This window comes from Chlamydotis macqueenii, chromosome 10 (genome assembly GCF_036417535.1).
Source record: "Chlamydotis macqueenii isolate bChlMac1 chromosome 10, bChlMac1.mat, whole genome shotgun sequence".
NCBI classification, from domain to species: domain Eukaryota; kingdom Metazoa; phylum Chordata; class Aves; order Otidiformes; family Otididae; genus Chlamydotis; species Chlamydotis macqueenii.
The window spans coordinates 22,458,903-22,483,435 of NC_141565.1; positions in this window are offsets into that span (position 1 = coordinate 22,458,903).

Genomic DNA, 24,533 nt, shown 5'->3' on the forward strand with positions numbered 1-24,533 from the left:
ACAGAGCTGCGTCTTGTCTGGGACTCCCCAGAACACCACTGCAGAATACCCTTAATTAATTTTCCTATAATAATGTAGGAATTAATACTCCTATCATGTTTAATACACAGTGAAAATGTTGCTTAAGGAGCTTCCATGAAGAAGACATAGCTCTATTGGTATGGTTTGAAAAACTGAAAACCCAAAATACTCCATGAAATTAATCTTACATTAACAAATCTTTAAAAGAAATCCACTTTGTCAAAAAATTGTGTTACACAAATATAAATCAGGTTGCCACAAAGAGAAATAATTTCCTTCTGAAGTGACATTTGTCAACTAACTGAATAAGTACTTTGACATTTGTAGAAACTGAAGCTGCTAAAGCTACACACTACCGCTTAACATCATTTTTCCTTTTTTATAAAAGAGTCACAATTTAAGCATAAAAATTGCTCTTATTAGGCAGCGAATATCAAGTCTCATTGCTAAATTTACTGTAGTGATTCAGCACGGAAACAAGTATTGCCCTTTTGGCTTTCAGCACTTCAGCATCTTCCATTAAAATGCCCACTCCGTGCCCACATTAACTCTCCTACGATAGTACTGCTTAGGCCAACAAAGGGGCATTTCATCCGCATCACTAGACAACGCTAAATTCCCTCTAGCACTGATACAAAGTCACCGAACTGCAATGCCTGTCTCGTAACCAGCCCATACAGCCTCACAGAAGCGGTAATTAAGCAAGCCCAGACTCAGGCACACGCCTTGGCGGGCCACCCATCCACCCAAAAACCGACCAAAGCCACCCCTGCCTGTCGGGGCAGGATGTCCGCACCAGGAGGCCGGGGCAGGTGGGGACCACGGGCTCTACAAGGAAAGCCATGCATCCGGCAGCCCCGCTCAAGAGCTGCAAGGCTGGGACGAAGATGACTGAAGGGCAATTTGCTTATGACATTTGCAAACATCTCAAACCAGCAATTGCAAATGTCATCTGAAGACATGGCGTACAGCAATGATGCCTCAAAGAGTCCCCTGAACAGAAATATTACCCCCTAATTTCAAGGGATACAATAATTGAGAAGCAATAGCCAAGGACAAGTCCTCCAACAGGATAATTCACATTGCCTGGACAACTTCCACGTGCAGTTTCCAAAGCACCAGCAACTCCAGCAAAGGCAGGCTGATGTCCTGAAGCTAAGGAGCTGACTGATCTTGGGAGGGCAGCAAACCCCGTCAGGGCTGGGGGACAGGGAGGAAAGAAATCCATGGAGGTTTGCCTGCGAGAGACCAAAATCCCAGGCAGGTTTAATGTTGATGAAGACCAGATGACAAATAACAATATTAACCACAACAGACAAACTGAAAGACAAAAACAATCTCAGATCACTAAATATTCCAAACAGTGTTAAGCCATCACCGAATTCCTCACATAACTGCCCAAATTTCATTGCTGGAGGACAATGTGAATGACTCTTCAACACCATCCACAAAACCTCCAATGTTTGCCTAAATGTTTAAACAATTTAGAAGCTCACACACAAACGAGTGCCCATTTAGAGACAAAAATCAAAGCCATACATTTCTCCAGATGCTCTACTGGATTGCTCAAGCTGTAATGGCACACTTATAAGAAACTACAATAAAAAAGACAAAATGCTCATGCAGTACAGCATGAACACAGCCAAGCAGCCATTAATATTGTTCTCCCAAAGAAAAATGCTTCACTAAACAGCCTGAAAGGACAGCTGACATGCATCTTCCCCTGTTTTCAAGAAATATAGCTGTACATAAAACTGATATGATTACTTGCTAAATCGAATAAGTTTCTTTTTCTTTGATGGTTGTTTGCCCCTTAATGTGCTTTAAATGCATAATAAAAATATAATGAAAAACATACATTTATTCTATGTGGCAGCTACTGCATATTCCATAAAAAAGTAATCTTATGAAGTTTAATTTTACAGTGTTTCTTAAACCTATTTCTACTCACTCACGATATGCAGAGGGTATCTGCAAAGGAATTTAATACTTAATAGAACACTTTTCTTCACCAACATGAATGCCAAATTTTCTCCTTACAGTCATTGTCTTCTCCCTTCTGTAAGCCTAGAAGAGGAAAAGCAAACGGATTTAAGGTTTTCAAAGAGTCTCATTAAAATGTAAAGTCCAAGTATCTGCATCATTTTTTTTCATGATTGCTTTAGGACTGTTGTGGGATTTTTTTCTGTCTGGGCATTTGTCTTCCATAACATTTTAATATCCTTGAGAAAACTCTGAACTGAGCTTAACTCGCTGTCACTGGTGATATCGGTGCATCTGTTTCGCACCAAGGGAACGCAGATTTGAGCACTGATGAATTAAAGACCACTTACTTTTCAAAAGGCATTTGTCAGGAGAAACTCGGGCAAATAAAAACTATTGACAGAAGGCCTGTGCAGATCTTTAGGAGATAGTCCAGAAAAACCTTTTGGGACAGTCTCCCTTGTTTCCCCTTGCAGCGCAATTTCCTACCAAAAGATCATACTTGCAGTCAATGGTCAAACAATCCACTATTTTTAAAATAATCTTACATTACACACGTGTGTTTTACATGTCCCACCATTCATTCAAAGCCAGAAAAACCTACAAAATTCTTCATGGTGTCAATCCAAGTAAGAGCTTTGGGAGACGACAAGTAGCAAGGACCTGCAGATGCCACGACCTGTTCCATTACCAGGTTCAGCATGCGCCCCAGTTCGTTGGTTAGGCAGGATGAGTTGTCCTCCCGTTACGGTCACTTCAACTGGCCTCCATCTTAATTGATTTCATCAAGCTACGCATCCTTTTCACTAGAGCTGGGCAGAAAAATCACTTAATTGTGGTGCCAGAAATCCCGTGCCCCTAATTAACGAGGACTGCATCTACTCTTCACACGAGAACGCCCACGTGTAAGACAGCGCGGTGGATCCGGGCACTCCCAGTACATCCCATGCTTTCCAGGAACATCGGATGAGCTACACAGCACCCACACACAGCGGCTACGATGAGGCATCTCGTCACACAGGAGCATGATCCTGGCGGTAACACACACCCTGCGCAGCTTCACCTGTGCGCTGCAGAGGAACTGGAGGGAAGAGGATGTCAGACTTCACAGACGCAACGCAGCGGCAGGACTGAACCCTGTGTCAAAAATTTTTCAGTGTCAAAAATCCCAAAGGAGGAAGCATTTGTGCATCAGATGAAGTAGGAACCTGAAACAAGAACAGATCTGACCGGACAGCAGTTGAACCAAACCAGTCTATGGCACCCGCAGCCGTACAGCACCCGCCTACCCAGCCCGGGCAGGGCCAGGAGCTGGACACAGACACAATTCATTTTCTGTGTTCGGACAAGTAGGGTGAACATCCTCAACAACACAAGCACTAACCTCCAGACTCTGAGAGTTAAACCAAAACCTCATCATTTTAGCCCTTGTACGTGTATGTCAGAAAGAGCAATAGGAAAAAATTGAAAAGTCCGGGATTGCAAAGAGCAGAGTGTACAGAAAAAGCAGGTGCACCCAGGCATTCTGTGACACAGAAGGAACTCTCCCTCCACCACCGACCATTTTTAGGACCACTAGACTAAGTTCTGACCTTGTTAGTACTGAAAGGGTCGGTGACCATTCTCTAACAGGGACCAAAAAGTCTCCTTCTGAAATTACACCTTGAATCCCTGCCTCAAAGATCTGCACGGAGTTGTTCTGCGAAGCATCTCACCTGTTCAGCTGCTAACCCTGGGGTTTCCAAGCCCTTCCCCCGCACCGCATCCAGAACTACGCTGTTTTACCACAAGTTGTACGCAGTACCATTCAGCGACTTTAGATCACATAGCACTCTCTGTCACCAAAAAAAACGCCACTGTATCACACACTCCGGCAGGATGCTTTACTGTTTACGACAGATGGCAGAACTAAATATGTTTTAAAATGGTTAAAATTGGGAAAAATCTTCCTCTCTGGCCATCACACAATTTATTTTCTTGGGTTAGTGCGCAGATAAAGCAGCAGCAGCTCTAAAACGAGGCATCTGCTGAAAGGCAAGCTTTTCCCAAAGTGCTGCACATCACTCCGCAACAGTTAACGCGCTGCCGCGGCTCGGCGGGGCTGTCCTCGCCAGGCAGCACCCAAAGTGGGAGGTTTGCAGCAGGACCAGTCTGGCCAAAGCAGGGCTCAAGCAAAAGTTGCGGTGATGGTGCCCGGCAGCCTGCATCTTCCGCGCTGCCGGCTAATCAGCCGTAAGCCGGACCAGTCTGCAGCACACAAGGACTGCTGTACAAGGATTAATTTTACTTTTTTGTTCTAAAACACTGTCAATCCTGAGATCAGCAGGCTTATGTATTTTATAGACTTCCTTAGACGCCGAGGATGCATTTACTACCGTTTAAATAGTAACTACATAGGGTAGTTATGTTTTTTTCTCATTTCAAGTATGAAGAACAAGAAAAACATCTCAGGCTCAAATGGGTACCTGGGTCTGGACTCAGCAGCCTGCTGCTACCCTCGAGCTTTCACAGCAGCCCACGGCTGCACCCGTAAGGCTCAGAGCATGGTTCTGAAAGCGCCCACGATCCGGACCCGCTCCCCGACCCGGCTGGCTCAGACAGCCGGAGGCAGGCTCCTGGCCCTGCCCGCAGCCGGCAGCGGAGCCCGGCACGCACCGGGAGGTGACCCGGGGCTGCACCTGAAGGCTCCTGTCTCTACAAACAGCATACCTGGTCCTGAGGACGGCCTCAGAGATCCCCGCAGGACTCACACGCAGCAGGATTAACCCCAGAGCTTAAGGCTAGGCGTATGCTTAAGCACTTTGATGAGTCACGTCTTGAATTCAATTTATTGCATTTATTTGGGTACCGGTGACTTGATAATCCTACAGTGCTGCTTCTGCTGTGTATTCTTCCCCCATGCTTACCCTAAATAGGAAACGCAAGAGCCATTTGCTCATCTGAGCAATATTGACACATTAAATTTGTTCAAACAACAAGGATCAATAGCATGCAAAACTCCAGAGACCTGCCAGGACACGGAAAAATACAATAAAGATCAAGGTGACAGCAGGTTTTAATTATGCAAGAGGAGTAGGTATGTTCTGTGGGGTCTGTGCAATTGGAGACTATAACCAAAATGTCAGCAGCCTGCCTCTTGTATTTCCGATCTCTTAGGAAAATGACTGAAACTGGTATAACATTTTCAGATTAATTTTGATGCTTCCATCAGAAAGCTTGACATTTGGCTAATGTCAGACATCACCTACATTGTCATTTGAGTTCTCTCTCCCCCCTCGGGTGTCACTTCACTAATGGCCTAGAGGTGGTAGTGAGATGCAGTGAGCAGATTAAGAACAGAACGTTGGAAAATGAAGCAATATGTGCTTCGACATTAGCATGCCACTCGTGGAAATATTCTGAAATGTAGGTTATTGGCCAAGCCACACAACAAGTATTTACAAACTAAGTGTAAACATTTTTGTCATTTATCCAATTAGATGATGCTAATTTGCTTCAACTACTTCAAGAATTTGCATCAGAACACAAGACATCTCTGAGGAACACCACAAAGTCTCTGAAGTTCTACAGTTATATCACTATCTCTGATGGAGGGAGACGCAGACTCTGCCCTCCCTTTCACGTGAAAGAGCGTGCAAATCACAAAGTTTCTGTGCTCTCATCCTACGTACTCCTAGTATACAATTAGCCCCCTTCCTTCCTTTGAATCTCTTGGAAGTTTGAGATCAAATAACATGCCAAAAACTGTATGAAAAATTTTATCTGTCTCCTTCCATCAGAAATCTCATGACATCAACTACACATCATGATACATGAGGAAGGAATAACTCCCATCTTCTTAGCAAAAGCGCCATAGAAATACGTGTCAGGAATTATTTAAGACTCTTGTAAGGAAACCTGGTAAAATATGCAAGTGGCATTGTGGAATCACAGAAAGGTAAAGCTGAAAAAGACCTCAGGAGAACACATGGGCAGCACTGCTTTGGATGTTCCCGAGAGCACCGCAGGGAATTTCGGCTCAGACCTGCCCTGTGCAGCGTGGCAGGATTCCTCTGCAGCCGCAGGGCTCGGCTCCGGCGGGTGCCGCGGGCTCTCGGCACAGGAAGCCTATCCCAGACACCATTAGAAAAGCACCCTGCGACTGAAGTCATCGCGGAGAGCGTGCTGAAGCAAGGCGGGAGGCCCCGCGGGAGCACATCAAACCAAACGCTGCTGCCCTAGATAACAACCCCGCTAGGAACCGCAAGCCCGTTCAGAGCACTACATCCAAAGTAGCTCCTCCTGGGGACCAATTTAGAAGACCCCAATACAAAAGAAGAGAGATGAGTGAAACACCATTTACCACCTGCAAGGTACCACTGATCCTCAGTCACAGCAGAAGCCAGAACTGCACCTACTTTCTTTTGTTCTTCAGTCAGTTCCGCCTTACCGAGGGAGTTTCAGCTTGTTCACATCAGCTCCACACTGTACCACCCGTGCCCAGCCACACCGTTACGCACTTGTTTTCCCTTCAGTGACTACCTAGGATGTGTTACAATTCCTTCAGACCCACTGCTAACAGCACCTCGACTGTTAATACAGAAGCTCTGTACTCCTGACGGAGACTGTTCCACACTGCTTCTCCAGGAGGCATGAACACTGCAGCAGCACGCTGTAATATTAGACACTACATCACAAACAGGAGTATTATGATTATTTCCACCGAAAACAGAACCACTCCTAACTACTCTTTATTGGTATTTTTTAAATGCACCAGGCTTCTTCACGTCGGTAAAGAAGATTATTGCACTATAATTTTAAAACAAAACGTGGCTATCTTACAACAATATGATCTTAAGTATTTCCAATTACTTCTGCCTGTGGCCTTTCAAGCGCTGGGAATGAAAACCCCAGTATCTGTGACTTTTTCCCACTTCTTGCTCTTTTTTCCGGGCTCACCTATAAGCCAGGATAGCGGCAGGAAAAATTTTGCCGCTTGCTATGGTCATCATTCAAATCACGCAGTATCTTGCCTTTGTCCTCTGACTTTCTAAGTAGAAGCACAGATCGTACCTCCAAATCACCGATTCCCTCATACAGAATATAAAGTGCTGAGAAATTCACTTCTCTCCTCCTCTGGAAAGTGTGTTACGAGAAATGCCACGTTGCCCCTAGTTTTACACGCAGCCCAAATGAACCTCCAGGGAAGCCCTGCAGTTCAGCGCCGCGGAAGACGACAGACAGACAGTTTAAGGGGGAACAAAAACTACAAAGCACTTTGTTCTGGCTCTCGCTTTTGCTGACACAAGTTTATTACTCTGCATGATGTAGTTGTTTGGAAAAGGTGTGCATCTAGGATGAAATTCACATCTATGAAAAATACTCTGCAATATCTGCCAGTGCTAACGCTAACGCTGCAGAGACGGTTGGCAAAGCATTGACCAGGTACCACCTAGAAAACCGACGCAACCCTCACTGAGCGCACGCTTCTTCAGCCAAACTCACCACATGAGCATCCGCAGACTTTGCCTCTCTTTCTTTCCTTACAGGATAACAAGGACTCGTTGAAAGCTCAATCTTATAATCTTGATTTGGGTTGAGAAAAGTGAACGGGCACATACTGCCATCACAAAAAGCCAGAATCCGGTGTGGCTTCAAAGCGCCTCTCACAAATCTGACAAAAGAAGTGACGAAGAGTACTACAGCATCCCCTGTCACGCCGTGCGTTTGCAGTCAGTTATACACCCAGCGCCGTCAGTTACACTAACAAGACAGAAACTGTCGCTGAAATTACCTCAGTCAAGTAAAATCCAAACCTCAGAAGCTGATAAAATAAGGCGAGATGTTTGCTCTAGACCTCTTCTGGGTATTGCTGTGAAAAGCAATAGCAGGTACTGTGCGATATCTCAAAGCCGATGGTGAAACTCCTTATCTTCCAACCCACATCTTTTAGATCTCCCAGGTCCTCGTTTCACAGTATCTTACATGATGCTGATAACACTGACTGAACAAAGCCTGTCAGGATACACAGGGCCAAACACACTACAGAGGGATGAAGCAGACTTTGCCATCACTTGCTTAACCATCAGCCCTGGAAATCCACATTTGGCTTCTAACTTAGGCCTCTACAGCAGGAATATCTTTTGAATGATAGTGAGCCAAAGCTATCCACTTAGTAGTAGTGGATCTTACTACATCACTACTTTCCTGGTGAGAAAAAGAGAAAAAACTTTTCAAAGAGCATCCCAGAAATACCTGAGCAGATGCCTGAAGGCCAGGAGAGAGCAGAAAGGCTATGGAAGTACCAGGAAGTATCACCTACTGACCTCTTTGAAATACACTTTTTCTATGAACTGCATCTGTTTAACGGGGGTTTTCGAGGAGATCCATTTCACCCCATAAAAGTATAAGACAGTCATGTAGATCTGACAGCAAAAGCAACTACCCTGTGAAGCAGCGGGACTCAGAGCTAACAAATCCACAAAACGAGTCTCTCTGAAATACCTTCTGCCTTTTAAAACTCCGATCAGGCGGTTCCAGCCCCAAAAGGAAAAAAAAAAAAAAAGGAAAAAAACCGCCAACAGGCCCACACAGGATTCTCCCACTGCCTGTGAGCATCACAGAAGGATGCCAGGAGGCAGCACGGCGGGAAAGGGGAACGGAGGGGGATCGATGGGAGCGTTCCAAGCCCCGCAGCGGGGACGCGCTGGTTGCCCACGGGCTCGGTGGCCACAGGGCTGCCCAGCCACGGCGCTGCCAGAGGGCCCGCTCTGCTCTTCCACTCAGCTTCTCCAAAAAAAAACACGTGCAAGGTCGCACAGACGAGACTTTCGCCATTTACTCTTCCCAGGCAAAGCCTCTTCATATTTTTATAGCGGATAAACAATTTGAGGCATTCGCATCCAGAGCTTTACAAACAAAAATATGCCTTATATTTACTTTGTCCGTCTCCCATTGGCATAAAATAGTAATTGCCTTTCAGCAGACAGGGAAAGGAAAGGACACAGTATGAAGGTGGCAGTTTTCTTCCTCTGATCCCTCCACGGTGCCCGGCACCCCGGAGCGGCCCTGCACCCCCAGCCCGGGCACGGAGCGCCCCCAGCCCGCCCGCCCCTCGCCACCCCCTAAGGAGCGGGTCCGGAGCACGGAACCCCACCGGGAAAAGCGGGGTTTAATGCTTTTGCTCGAAGGCTGCTGCCCCGCAGGAGTCAGCCCACCAGCCCCTCTCCACCCTTTCCGGACGGGGCTTGCGGGACCCCCAGCCGCGACGCGGTGCTCCCGGACACCGCAGCCAAACGTACCGGTAGCGGTGCGCTCCGCTCCGCTCCGCTCCTCCGCGCTCAGCCCGGCCCAGGCCGCGTCCTCTCCGCGAGAGGCCGGGGCAGCCGGATGCCGGCGCAGGGCGAGGTCCGCGGTGCCGACGGGACGGGACGGGCGCTGCCTCACGGCCCGCAGGGAGGGGAGTGCGGGTGGGCGGCCATCGGCGGGGGCTGTGGAGGAGCCCCCTGAAAGGGGCAGCGGCGGCAGTTGGGCGGGGAGGGAGCCACCCCACCCCCCGCTGTGCTGGGCACAGCTGAAAAGGGCCTCGGCGAGCCCTGCCCGGGGCACCTGTGTGGGGTTGGGGGCGGCTCGGCGTAGAGGGGTGGGCGAGGTCCTGCCACGGGGGTCGGGGAACACGGGGCACGAAACGTGTTTATTTCGCAGGTCGAGGCCGGGCCCGGGCCGGGGCGGGTTTGCCGGGGTACCAGATGTCACCTGAGCATCACTCAAAATACCAAACAGAGCACCCGCCCGGCGCGGTGCCGGTGCTGCGGGCGCGGGGGAGGCGCGGCTGGCCCTGGCGAGGGTCGGTTGTGTTCGGTGTTTCCAGCAAAACGAGCCGTCCCGTAGCAGCATCACGCTGCACCACACAGCCACTCTCCTTGCAGCTGCTTTTCTCTTTTGTAAATGTAGGACTTCATCCTGTTACAATCCCGTTTGTACCTTCAAACATTTAACAGAAGTGCTTCTGATCCTTGAGAAACACGAGGCACTGGCAGACTGGTAAACCCCCTCTTTTTTTACAGGGCAGTTCTGTAAAATCGCTGCACCTGGTGCTCCCTGGCCGCCTTCCCTGTGCCTCGCACCTCAGGAGCGTTTGGAGAGCAGCTGGATCAAAGGTTCCCAGAGTTAAATGAAGGCATGTGAGTCCCTGGTTGAAAGAAAGAAAAGAAAAAAAATATTGAAATAAGCCATTCTTGTTGCAAATACTGAACTTTTTTTTTTAAAGTACTGCAAGAAATCTGATTTATTAATGGATAATGCTTAATTCCTTTGCTTTTGCTCTGCACAGAACAATTTGAAGCTAGGTTATCCAGGAATACAACAAATGATGAGGTTTATTTTTTTACCTCTTCTGGTGTCACAGTAGCCACAGCATGAAGCACTTTCCTCACAGTGTGAGGGGTAATTTACAAGCACGCAGGACAATTTGAGGCTCTGGGGTTTAGATCACCAGTTCCTCCGGGATGGCAGTGTCAAGCAGAAGGTTTGTACCTCAAACATTACCATTTTAAGTGAAACATCAAAAATGAGCAAGGGAAAATAAAAGAATGAGTTAGTAATCTGGGGAGTTCGACCTGAGATCTCCAAAGCCTGCCAGCACTTCCCTAGCAGGGTGGGAAGTTTCTTTCTACTGCATGCCTCTCTGCGTGGGATGATTTGTCATCATGAACTCGGGGCGGCTCATTAAGCCTCAGGTAAACACAGATCTTAATATATTTGTATTATAGAATGGTCTTGCAGGCTGTACCACTACGCCAGCAAAAAATTAAACGCCAGCATGCAAGTGAGCTACTGTGCTGACACTGGGGAGTCCCCAAAGTGAGAGAATCGTGGCTTATCACCTAATCTTGAGGAAGAAGCTGGTGTGCTGTGGTACGGTATTTGGGAAGAATCTGTGAGTATATGAAAAGAACAGAGCAATGTTTAACAGTTCATATGCTCTTTATTGTCAGCACGCATTGCAGAGACACATTAAGCCAGGTTTTCCTCGATTTGTGTATCTACCTTATATTTCATGCATATATTTCTGAATGTTAGAGAACTAAAAATAAATTAGTGGATTTAGTAAAGCAGAGCAGGCATTCTCAGCTTGTTCTTTGGGATCTGAGCCTGGGTTTTCCAGAGGTGAAAGAAAGACTACAGGGAATTTGGAGTTCAGGAAGCTTCTTTTTAAAGACAACATTTTTTTGCCCATTCCCTGTAGGGCTCACTCGTGTCACATTTTGTGCTCATTAAAACAGAATCTGAATTGGTAAATACAGGGTCTGAATTCCGGCTGAATGCAAAGACTGACTCTTGAATTAATCAAGTTTCATATTCAGTATCTAAGTAAAGGAGGGAAGTGTCTCTGAAACATGTTGCTCTCAGTACGTAAGGGATTCAGAGGAGGACAAGAATGTTAAAGAGAAGAATCTGACAGATTTGAAATTTCCATCTGAGTGAGAACTGCATAGGCAGCTTTTTGATACAAACAGTAACTCCGGGCAATCAGCTCTGGGTTCAAAAGTGATACAGAGAGGCATTTCAGTGTCATCACTGCTGTTGTTACTAAAATCGTTAGGCACCTGCCTGGCACAAAAATCTGCAAAGGACAAAAAAGGGAAACAGGCGTGAGAAGGGCTGCAGTACAGCACACAACAAGTGATCAAGTGACATTTCTTGGACCCTGAACAACTCCTAGGAAGTTCTCCAGAAATACTATCGTTTCTTCAGGATTTCCTCTGTTTCATACTGGATATGACATTATGTGCTACGTTACATGTATGTGGAACGGTAATCACACTCCAGCATATCCTGAATGCAGTACAAACACCTCAACACACTAGTGAGCATCAGTATAAGAAAACTAAAAACGATTCCATAAATTAGCAACTCGTCTAGATAATGGGTCTGTCTTCTCTTTACTTTTGTGAAGCCGGTTGGCACTGAGAAATCTAAAGACTAGGAACTCTTAAGTAGTAGGAAAGTCATGAAAATATTTGTAGAAGAGTGGAAAGATTGCATTTTTCAGTGGAAGAAGCATTTGCTGTTTGATTTGTGCATAATATAATCCTTGAAGGCAGCACTGTAAGCATGACTCAGGTCTTACACGAAGGAACTGAACCACCGTGGTGAAGAGGCACTTCATTTTCCACGCCAGTCCCTTTTATCCCTTCTGTTCCGAGACTGCCAGCGAGAGGTAATTGGTGGCAACTGTGATAGTAACCGCTCTAGCTAGGAAGTGCCTTCCAGGCACTCCACAAACGCCAGCCATCCGTTGTTTTGCATAGTGCATAGGCTGCCTGGGAGAAGATGGATGATAGTGCTTGGTCAGCGCTGGGGCGGGTTGGAGTGAAACAGTGACCCGCAGGTGAAGCGCTGTGTCTTTTATCACCTATTGACTCAAATAAAGAGTAACTTCTGCAGAAAGAGTGTTACTGATATTGGTTCCAATGTTTATTTCAGTACCTGTCTCCCTGCCTCTGGAGAAGAATGGGCAGTTATCAGAAGCAGTACAGTTGCAAAGCAAGCAATAAGTAAATAAATGCCGAGTTGTCTGCAGCAAATAAAGTAATTTCATCATCTTTTACAGCCTCATACCTGTGAACTTGTCAGAATGCGCTGCCAACATGCCCTGCTTGTGCTGAAGAGCTGCCCGGGTGCTGGGCTCCAGAGTCTTGTGGAAGTAACAGAGCTGCATGTGAAAAGCCTGTTTTCATCTAAACCGATCCTACCCTCGCAGAGCGTCTGCCACCAGCTGTAATAACCACTGAACTGAGTGTAAACTCATTATCTCCCATCTGATTCGGAATTACAAAGAACAGAAAATGTGAATTAAATAACTGGATAATTTATTGAGATCATTAAAATTAATTTAATAATTAAAGCTTATTTCTCTTTCACACCCAGACCTTATCGGAAAAACACACCATCTGCACCATTGAGAGAACATTCCCTTTGTTTTCTAAACACACAACCTGCCGAGCATGAGAATTCAAACGGCCTTAGTACAAGGGGTTTCTGGATGGTTGTGATGAAGTGTGAGATTTATTTATTCGTGTCTTTGCCACACAAGAGTGAAACAAATAAGCCATTGTTACTGAGAGAGCCACAGACCATCCAGGCACATAAAGAGACGTGAATAGCGCTGGATAATACAAATGACGGGAGAGTTTGGATGTGACAGCTCAATGTTCCTACTAGGTTATAACGTGAAGTGCTAAGCTATTAAAATAGGTGATTTGTGTAGAATTTCTAGCAGTGCTTCCTAACCTCAGATGTATGGGGGTTTGCGTCTATGGTAGAGAGATGAGGGTTTGTGTTCTAGGACTTCCTAATTTTTTTGTAGTTTTCTATAATTCAAAGCACTGTAAAAGGTAGGATGCCTTTTCTTGTGTACACTGTTTGAAATCCTGTCTGTCATTAGGGAAATTCGTGCTGCTCTCCGTGTGTAGCCAGATGGAGTCACAGAAGGCATTTCGCAGATCTAGAAACCAGATGTGCTGGGAGCTATCTGGAGAGAATTCTTTGTGCAGGGACGGAGAGAGAACCAACCAGAGCTGTTCAATCCAGATTTGTTTTGTCTTACTGTTACGGAACTCGTAATAGCACTCAGTGTGTGGCAGGATGTAGTGGTCAGTACTGCAGAAACTGCTCTGGGTTGTATTATCTCTTGGACAAAGTGCCAGATCAGCTGCCTTCAGCAAGAAGGGAGGATTTTCACTGGTTTCAGATAAGCTAGAAACTCACTGGGTGCATAATGAGTCGTGACATCTTCTGTTGGTTTTGTTCTTGCAATCTGGTAATTTATCTGTGAAAGTGTCTGTGAAAGGCATTGGCCGATGATAAAACAAAAAGTAACATGCAGCACAGGCTGCATCGTCGGGTGATTCGCTGGGCTGGGAGCCAGGACGTGCAGGCTCTGTGACTGCGGGTAATACCAACAGTGTGGAGGGACGTTGCAGGGTTTTTCGGGTGCGGTCAGACCCCTTGCGCGCAGGAGAGCATGGCACGGGGCTGCTGGAGAAGCATCCTGCTCTTGGGTGGATTTACCCTGCACTGCTAGTGAAAATGGTGTAGCCAAATAATGAAGACTACCCTGTGCTGAGTTCCTCCCTCTAGTTGTGAATGCATCTTTTATCAAATAATTACACCTTTTCACAGTTAAAACCAGTAAAAACTTGAACATTTTTTGTGCTGGAGGCAAGGAAGCATCCAGTAGATAAAGGAACCACTCATGTTCTTCACCTTTCAGAAGGGAGAAAGAAAATTCCCTTAATGAAATCACCAGGTTTACTGCACGGACATCGTTAGCAAAAGCAGATTCCTTGCCATCACTTAGGCAAATTTGCTCTTTCTAGCAGGATCCCCTACAATATTGCTTCTGTAATTGCATTGTAATGCAGCGGGGTTTTTTTTGTTTTGATTTTTAATATAAAGGTAGAAGAACCTTAGATTTTTAAAATTGAATTTACAATTCACTGTTGCAGTTGAAGCAAACAGGAAATCTTATGGGAAGGGGATAATGGCTTCATGCTTCTGTGTGAAATGTCTGCATGCATGATGCATAAAGGCCGTTAGTCTACTCAAATCTCTTGGAGACTCATTTCTCCAGAACAAGCTTTCAGACTTTTTTCCCCTGGACACACATGTACTTCCCAGCCATCAGGGTCACAGTCGCTACTTATGAAGTCCTTAACAGAAAAAAAGTAAGTCCTTCAAGAGAGGGGGGTTATATAACCATATATCTATAATTAAACTGAGCTGTGACACCAGTAATCATGCACGAAACCAGAGCTGAAACGATTAACTTTGCAAGAAAAGCATGGCTCAGGGGATGGGATGGCATTTAGAACTTCTGCGCCTCTGGTGGAAGTGTGGCTCTAGTCAGAAACAGCTAAAGGTTATTTTTATCTCAGGATTATTCAATGGATCTTTGGAAATAAATACTTTGTCCAAATCTCATTGCGGTCAGTAAGAGCTTTTCCATTTACTTTGTCTGTCTTTGAGTGAAACTGCTGGTGGCCAGACTCACGTGCAGCTCCATACATCCCACACCAATCACCTCATTTACTGGCAGTTACAGCAGAAGGGTTGCGAGGCTGCCCCCCTCACCAGCAGAATTACCTGTACCGCGCAGTTCACGTGTATTAAGATGTACTGAGAGTTAATATGTGGACCACTTTCATGCTTGTTCCGTGAATAGATGCTTCAGAAGATGGACAGTCCCCAGACAAAGCTACGGCCCATCCCTGTGTTCACCAAATACCCGTTTAATATCCGCGTGCTCTGCCCTTTGCCGAGTTGGGAGTCTAAACAGACGGCTCCTGCAATAGGAAGGGAAACGTCGTCTCTGGGAACCCTGACAGTTGTGTGGACCACAGTTGGATCTCTTTGATTTTGAGACCTCTTCATGATCCTAATCTTTAATTAAACTTGCAAGAGGCAAAGCAGAACTGGTATGCTAGATGAAGGCAGAAGAACAATAGTGTTTGGCAAGAGGTTAGTGAGGCAGGATGGGAATATATGGTCTGCTCCACCGTGGAGGTACCTGCTGTGACGGCATTTGCAAGGAGAGAGGTGTTAGGAGTCAAGCAGCATCTAACACAATCTCACCAGGCAAGCCTGTTCATTATAGTTTATCTCGTTAGCTTTTCTTCTTCCAAAAGCTGAATAAATGCAGTGTATACAGAGAAAGAATGACTTATTTTAGTTGATTTTCACATAAAAAGTACCTCTGCAAACTCACAGGAAATAAATGGAAATCTTCTTATTGATGCTGAAAGGCTCTGGGCCAGGCCCTGAAATACGCTCATCAGTGCAGCCTCTTTATTTCGGCAATGATACGTCAAGAACTTAAAGTACTCTGATATATCCTACCAATAAAATTAACTTGTTACTTCATTTGCACGAGGCCACCTGATCCCGGAATGAAGCTCTGCTCTTTACTGGAATGAAGATGAAAAGGGTATTTTTGGTCCTGCTGCTGATGCAGAAACCAAGAGTCTCGTGTTTGCTGTAAGCAAGCGGGAGACAGCCGCCTGAGCCCCGTGTGTTTCTGGATTGAGCTGTTTTCCCCAGCAGCCAGCTCCTCATGATGTCAGTCAGAACATGCACCCAGTAGTGAATTACAGGGGTGCAGGATCCGTGTACTGCTGTCCCTCCTCTGCAGCAACAGCTACTTCTACGTGAAAGCACTGGATAAGCTAAATTTCATCTGGGTGACAGAATAAACCTGAATCATTTCTGGGTCCAAACATCAAAGGGTCAAGTTGCTAAAATCTTCCCCCAGCACTGAGAGCTATGGCAGCTAATTGCGTCCATGGAGGCAAATAAAATTCCCTCCGTCTTCGCTGTACTCAGCCACAGAAAATTGCTGCTCACCCAGCTGCGAATATCTGACAGGCAGGCAGACAGCACCTCGGGGACAGGCGGTTTTAAAGCAAAGTGTAGCTCTGTATCCGTGGCATGTTCATGAGAAAATTCACAATGTGCTGACGATCCAGATCTCCTAGTAGCAGCACGTAGCCCAGATAACGTAAAAGCCCCAAATAAATGGTGTCCCTGGGGTGTGAAAAAGTTGCGTTGGAGGAAGAGATTAAAATATTCCTGGGTGCAAACCTGCTGGAGTCCAGCAAACGTGACTGAATTCAGAGGGCAGCCATGGATGTGGCACCAAAGCACACCGACCCCAGAGGGTTTGTGACCCACAAGGTCAACTGCAGCGGGTACAATCTGAATGGAAAAGGAGAAAGCGTAAAGGCAAGTTCAAACTGTAGTTGAATTGAAACACAGAGGCAGCCAGCTGCTACTGGAGTTCAGCGGGATTGATGTGACGGCAGCATTTAGACTCCTTTGAAAGCCTTCTGGGTGACCGTCCCCTCAAAGCGCCCAGATAGCAGTCGCTTGGGTAAATAGCTCCCCTGCAGCCGGCATTCCCGCTGCTGGTGGTGATGAAGGATGCGCAAGTGTTTTTAACATATGAGCCACAGGTTCAAGGTGAAATACTGCTAGCAATGAAATGAGCGGAGAAAGGAGTTCTGCCACTCGCCCCAGCCTTTGTATCTCTTCACAGCTGTACATGTTCCTGTAGGTTCGTGCTGCAGTACAAGCATCTGTTGTAACCCTGGTCTTCATCAAAAAGCTTCCTGGAAGGTTCTCCTTCAATACATGTTTTATCTAATCCGGAAACATATTTGATAGAAAGTCACAGGAAGACCTTTTAAACCATTTGAAGATGCTGAGGCTGACTAATTTGTTCCCAGAAAGAAGGTCGTGCTAAGATTTTCTCTCCTTCATGAATACCACAGTTCACAAAGAATTAAACTCAACCTCTGATACGCAGCATGATTTGAATGGCTCCGCCGAGAGAAGTGTTGTATATGCTTTATATAAAATCGGAAGTAATTTTAAGGATAATTTCATGATAGTCATTTAGTAACCACTAAGATTTTAGCAGAATTAAGGGAAGTTTGATCCTTCATGTGATACCACTAGGAATTTGGATAAGTTACTATTTTGCTACTGCAGCGGTCCTCCCTCCGACTTCAAACTTACCTTCTCAGGCTGCTGCTGGAGTGGTTTGCAGGAACAAGAGTGGAAATACCTCCCTCGAGAGTCACCTGGCAAAATCCCTTGAAGCAGAATGAGACGTCTCATCATTGACAACACAAAGGCAAGGGATATGCTGCTCTCCAAGTCAGTGCTGTGGAGAGTCACAATCTGCAGGATGTAAAAGGACACGAAGAAGATGGCTTTTATATTGCCTTAGAATCATCGGTAGCAAAGGCAATGCAACCGAAGCAGCACTTGCCCTCAGCAGATTCTGGGAATGGCATCAATGGCATTTAAAAACAAGACGGCGAAGGAAAACGTCCAGAAGAGCAAAATTCATTCGGTTTACTGTCTGTAGGGATATAGCATCACTGCTGGAGGTATTGACAGCAGTCTGAGACGTTCTAGAGGGTGATACAGATGGATCAGTGAAAGCTAGGCTGCCTGCCCCAGCTAGCTGCCCTGTGCGCAGGACTGGAAGTGCCTCTGGAAAGCAGAGGGGTCACACTGGTTCCCGTGGGACAGATCCTCAGCTGAGGCAGCCAGGTACCACTGGATTTGTGTGTTATATTCCATAGTCGTGAGCCATGCAGGAGAGACGGAGGGATCTAGTGTGCATTTGAACTTTCACTTCTGTGAATCGCCAGAAACAGAAGTAGATTTCAAAAGAAACACTTTTTACAGCTCTAATAAACTTTGCCAGCCTATTCTTTTAATCATTATTTTCATTTTCTGCCTTTTTTTTCTTATGTAATTCATATTCTATCTTGCTCCTCACAATCAATCTTCCTTTCTTCCCACTCCCATGCCTTCCTAGACAACCCCCCCTTATCCTCCGTCTTCTTTCATGCACACAGTGCCTTACAGCACGGAGTAACAGGGAAGTTTGCCTCAAAGGCTTCTGAGATTTTTGTGCCCCTGACACAACTTTGTGTTCTTCTGCCTTTGTCTTATCCAGAAAAGCTGTTTGCATCCTTTGACTGTAGAAGCAGGAAGGCTTGCCTTGCACCTCTCAAGAGGAGCCGGACTCGGATGGTTATCTGTCACCGAAAGCAGCTGGCCGGGAGCACTGCTCATTGGCAGCCCAGCTGCTGAAGAGCTCTGGGGAGCTGGGCAGGCAGGTCCCAGCATATCCCAGTGCTCCCAGCACACAGCCATGGCGCCAGCCCTGCTCAGGCTCTGGCTCCCACACAAACCAGCACAGAACACAAGGTGGAAATCCACAAGATCCAGTGTTCAGTGTACATCCCTTCTGGGTTAAAAGCAGCCCGAGGAATCATCTTCCTTCTATGCACACGTAGTTTATTCCCAGCGTGTGTTCTTCACTGGAGGTGACCTTCGTGGTCGAGAGGCAGTATTGAAGAGTTCTGCTTTGTGAGGTCATTAAGCTAATAAAGTTTGGGGACTTGCATGATTTTGGGAACATAAAGTGAACAGTTTCAGGGGGTTGTTTTCTATGCAGCTCATAATATAGTCAGGTTTACTCAGAAGCTCAGGTCTTTGTCACGGCTGTGAAGCCCTGTAACACTTATCTGGAGTTTCCAGATGTCCCACAGCACCCTGAAACGATATTTCTTGTGGGTTGTGTGTCATCTGGACACCCCAGCCGCATTCGCTGCCTGTGCCAGTCAGCTATCTGGGCAGGGCATACGCAATTAAACCTTGGGCTCCGTCAGAGGTGCTCAGGAAATCTGTCGTAATTCGTTTCTCCTTTATTTTCAAGGACCAAAAGAAAACAGAGGGCTTAATTCACCTCTAGAAGGCAAAACAGTGCGTTGACTTTAGGGGGGAGCAGAGTTGGAATTAAAATGGGATTTTTCGACTGCCGTGGAGCAGATGTCCTGTGTTGTGGCTACAATAGCTTCTTCAGGACATTGTCTGCAGAGTCCTGTTGGGGTCCTGTGCAGTGACAGATACTCGTTATCCAGCTGTTGTGAGTGCACATCGATGTCTTACTATGCCAGATGTCTCATGTTAACATTACGGCTTTTCAGATGTGATTTACGTTTAAAAACAAGTGGGTTTGCTTTCAATCCTGAGAAGCCCAGAGCAATAACTTAACTAAAAAGGGGACTTACCAAAGTGGGAGTCCAAGGAAGGAACGCAGCGTGGGGTAATCCTCACACGTTTGCCCCTGTGAAAATGAAAGGTTTACCTAGCTCTGCCTGCACATCATTGCTAGGAATGCTGTGAGTTTCTAAATAAAGTGGTGTGCCAAGGTTTTTCATCGAGTAATGAGGTTTTATTCATACATACTGTCATCCCCCTGGGTTTTCTTTGTTAGCTCTAAAGCTTCAAATAGTTTTGAAATGTATGTCAGTTAGCACTAAATGTGCTTTTTGCAGTTGTAGTAACAGGCACATCCTCTAAAATGTCACTTACAGCAGGCTCGGTTTCATTAGAGATCAATACTCTTCCTGTAAATCCAGCCTCTTTTCCTAACTCTAAAGATCCCTCAAAATTCCGCATGGATGCTCAGGCAGCCCCTCAGTCAGCGTTTCAGCATCCAGCTGAAGGCAGCGCTTTACCATTGCCACCTGCTGGGTGCCTGGCACCGCCTGCCTGGGCACAGTTTGGAGAAAACAGGAATACGAGCCCTACCTTCCAGGCAAGGAGGGACGGAGAAAGAGGAGATCGTGAGTCTTCAGTGCTGCCTACAGTCTGAGCAGATGGGAAAAGTAAACGCGTTATTGCAGAGACAGAAGCACAATGGTAGCACAGGGAACGCTGGAAAAATATTGCACAGGAAAGTGAAGAGAGGGATAGGATGCGTGAGATACAGACAAACATTTACCAGTGTTACAGCTCAAATTAAGATGTGCCTAAAACCTAGCATCTGCACTGTGCTAGCGGGCGTGCGAGTCAAGCGTGCAGGTTTAAGTTAGTGCCCGTGGGGCTCCGTGCTCACCCTCGGGTTTGGTGGGAAGAGGCTGTCGGTAGGTACAGCACCGTGGGGCTGCAGGCTGCAACCCAAAAGCATAGCTGAAATCTATCTAGTCATAGGTGAGTAGAATCTTGCTTTCGTTCATCCTGAGGTGTGCGTGCAAAGTCCGCAGTGGTGTTGATTTCAGCTTTCAGCCCTTGGATGCTTCTGCCTTCTGACCCCTGAGTAAGTGCACCCGTGTTTGCATTCCCATTCAACTCAGACCCCCCCTGAGCTGAGTCTCCCAAACACTCTCACTTAATCCCTTTAGGTCTGCATCGCAGGCTGGTTTCTGAACGGCGTTGTTGATAACTTTCCAATAAAATAAACCAGAAGTTGTGTTCCAGCAGCGTCCCTTGCGCGCTCCCGCTGCCGGTGTGTTAGTCCAGAGAGCATCTGCTGGATGCAGGCCACAGTGAAAAACCCCAGATACGTGCCATGTGGATGTTGCATCCTCAGCACCATTCATATGTGCAGTTTGACCCCTGTTGCATTGTGTTACTTTATAATGTGGAGATAATCCAGATAAAAATGCCTCTTTCTGTATCTCCAAACTCCAGTATTGCCCCATGCCAAACAAAGAGCATCGCTTGTTCTGGTAGACGACAAGAGACACTTGGTTCGTTACATATACGTTTCCAGCATGCCGGTGCCCGCTGCCTACATTTTCTCAGGTATGCTTTCCAGGGGAAAGGGATGATTTTGTCAGATGTTCAATAACGTACACTCCCTGTATCTGTCCCGCCTCACACGCCGTTATTGTTCTGCTCATCTTGGCTATGAAAAGTCATCCATCAAACAGATATATTCCGTTCCTTTTTGTGCAATACTGGGTCACACAGCAACAACAAAGGTCAGTTGGTAGAAGACTTTCTCCCATTTACTGTCACTCCTTTCTGTAGAAATCATACTGACAGGGATACTGAAGAAATAAAACATTAGTCTAATATTGTGGATTGATTTCCTCAGTTTCCTCTGCCATACGAAATAAAAGGGAAGTTCTCATCTCCAGTCTGGACTCAGAGACGTGGCTGAATCCTCACATCTCCATCCTGGGAGCTGCCTGCGAAGTTGTGCTTCAGTGCTACAAGATCTGTGGGCAGTCTAAGTAACGGGGGAACCGCTCTCTTTGAACGCAGCGGCCGGCTCATTTCTCAGCACTGCTGCTTGCTGCCATCAGCAGGGAAACTGGGATCAGTGCCCTGCTTGCTGCGACAGTGTTGATCATTGGTCTAGACAGCAAAGTCACTCTGGGCTTAAACTGATGCAATCGAACACATATCGTCCCACTGCTGGTTACTCCTCTCAATTTGGCTGTGCTTGCTTGTGCCTTTGAGGTCATTAAAGGCATGCTAAATTGAATTTGGCTTGATCAAATCCGTGTGTTCCTGTGGAGTAATAAAAATATTCACACTCGTGCAATTTAGCTAAAAAAATCTGAGTATGTCTGTGTTAAAAGTATTTGTGAACTGGAAAAGGAGGTGATAAGTATGGAAGAAAAGAAGCTAATTGTACAAACAGTGATTTGTAAAAAATCCTGTGTTGTATCTGTCGGGCACTCCTGTTTAAGGAGGAAGGAGATGTTCCAACAGGTGAACCAGCCTTCGGGCTGTAACCAGCCGCTCGCTGACGGCGACTACGAGGGAGTCTGCATAGAGGTGACTTTACACTCCGTTCCCTGGGAGTTTTCCTATCGATTGAGAAAGGACTGAGGTCAAGCTCTAGCTGCCTGCTCCAGGGTGTCCTGTATGAAGAATCTGTGTTTGATCACTGCTGGGTAAAGAATAAAGAATTCATTTAGATAATGCCTGAGAGAAGGCATTGAAGTGGGAGCAAGGAACAGGAACCAACAGTCTGTCCTTAAGCTACCTCTTACCATCATTTAACTCGTAGTGCAAATAAATAATACAAAATATAACATTATAAACAAGGCCTGCCTGTAAGGGGTTCAGTCTAATTAAGAGAGCAGAAACGAATGACAGCTGTGTGGCAGGGCCGAGCCAGAGAAGTCAGCTTGCTGCCAACCGACTGCAGAGGCAGAACTGCCATCCCTCCCCGGGAGAGGATGCGAATGGGCCCTGTGGAGTGCTGCAGGGCTCTGCTAGCAGCTCTGCCTGGAGATAACACCGTAATTTAACGGTGCCCTGAAGGTAAGACAAGACCGAGCAGCAACCAGGAGTGAGGTCTGAATGCTCATCCTGGGCATTCGAAGTCTCCTTGTGGAGTACAGAATCATGGAATGGTTTGGGTGGGAAGAGAGCATTAAAACCCATCCAGTCCACCCCCCTGCCAGGAGCAGGGACATCTCCACCAGATCAGGTTGCTCACAGCCCCGGCCAACCTGGCCTGGAATGTTTCCAGGGATGGGGCATCCACCACCTCTCTGGGCAACCTGGGCCAGGGTTCCACCACCCTCAGTGTAAAAAATTTTTTCCTCATGTCCAGTCTGAATCTGCTTCCCTCTATTTTAAAACCATTAGCCCTCATCCTATCACAACAGGACCTGCTGAAGAGTCTCTCCCCATCTTTCCTGCAGCCCCCTTTAGGCACTGGGAGCCGCTCTCAGGTCTCCCCGGAGCCTCCTCTTCTCCAGGCTGAACAGCCCCAGCTCTCTCAGCCTGGCCTCACAGCAGAGCTGCTCCAGCCCTCTCAGCATCTGCGTGGCCTCCTCTGGACCCTCTCCAACAGCTCCACGTCCTTCTGATGCTGGGGGCTCCAGAGCTGGACGCAGCGCTGCAGGTGGGGTCTCACCAGGGCAGAGCAGAGGGGCAGAACTTGTTTGGATGTCCTGGGGCCGTATATTATCAATTTGCCGTACCCTGGAGCATGCAGCAGGATATCAGTATGGCCATGCTTTCACTGTGACGGCTCATTCCCCAGCTCTGGCCTGGCTGTGGTGTGTAAAAGCAGACACAGACCCCAGCGCTGAGCGGTCACCACTCGCTGCCGTGCAGGAGCTGGCTCTGATCTTCCTGTTCACCCCTTAACTCCTCTCAGAGCAGTCAGAACCTGTTCATGGAGAGAGATGTCTCTTGTCAGGAGTTAATTATTAATAGATAAATTCAATAGAGAGCTTTAATAAAATATAAGATTAACTCAGTTCAGGTATTGCAAACATAGATATCATCTCTACGTTGGTCTCCCTGGCTCTTTAAGCATCTCTTGTGCCTGCTGCTGTGTATCTGAACCATCCATCCTGTCTTTGCCCCTGCATTCCTCTTCCTAGTATCTGGACATTAACATTTGTTAAAAGCCGTAGCTTTGGGGAGACTAACACTTTGCTATTTCCCTGCTTTTACACTTGTAGGATTGTGCTTAATGTTGGGTTTTGCTGTTTGTGTAAAGAGCTGCCTGACACCCAGCACATACAGCAGGTGGATTATAAGCAAAAATCCCGGAGGTGAACCCACCAGAATTCTGTGGTATCGTGGCGAACCCTTCCTCTAACCCTTTGCCTCAGGGATGTGGGAACCGGGAATCTCCTGGTTGTTTCTGCAGCACTAATCCTAGGCTGCTGGGGAGGGTTTGTCCCTACAGCTGGCATGACCATTGCGGTTACTTTTTTGTTCTCCATGGCACAATCAGCTTCTTTTGGTTTTGATTTGGATTTTTTTTTTTTACCTTAAAAGTAGCATGTAATTAATTATGGATCATTGTGAGCTGCTGACTTTTATCAAGACACTTGATTTATTTTGTTGCTTCCTTAAAAGCAAACAGTCTTTATACTTCATTACAGAAAAGGCTTATGCAATAAAATATGTAAAATTACTATAGAAATCTGTAAAATCAATAATATATGTGCGCATGTTTTGACATTGCCAGCTAATGGCTTGAGCTAATTTCTGCTGAGGTTCGTGGACACCTCACCCACTGCAATCAACAGAATTACTGCAGCCTTTTGCTGGACCAAGCGCAAACCCAGTTCTGCAACGTGTGCTAACTCCTGCATATCAGGAGTATCACAAACCGGTGTAAAAGTGAAGCAGCTGCAGTGAAACCGCTCTCACTCCGGGCGTGCGAGGCGTGGGGCGGGAAGGGGTGCAGGTCTGCT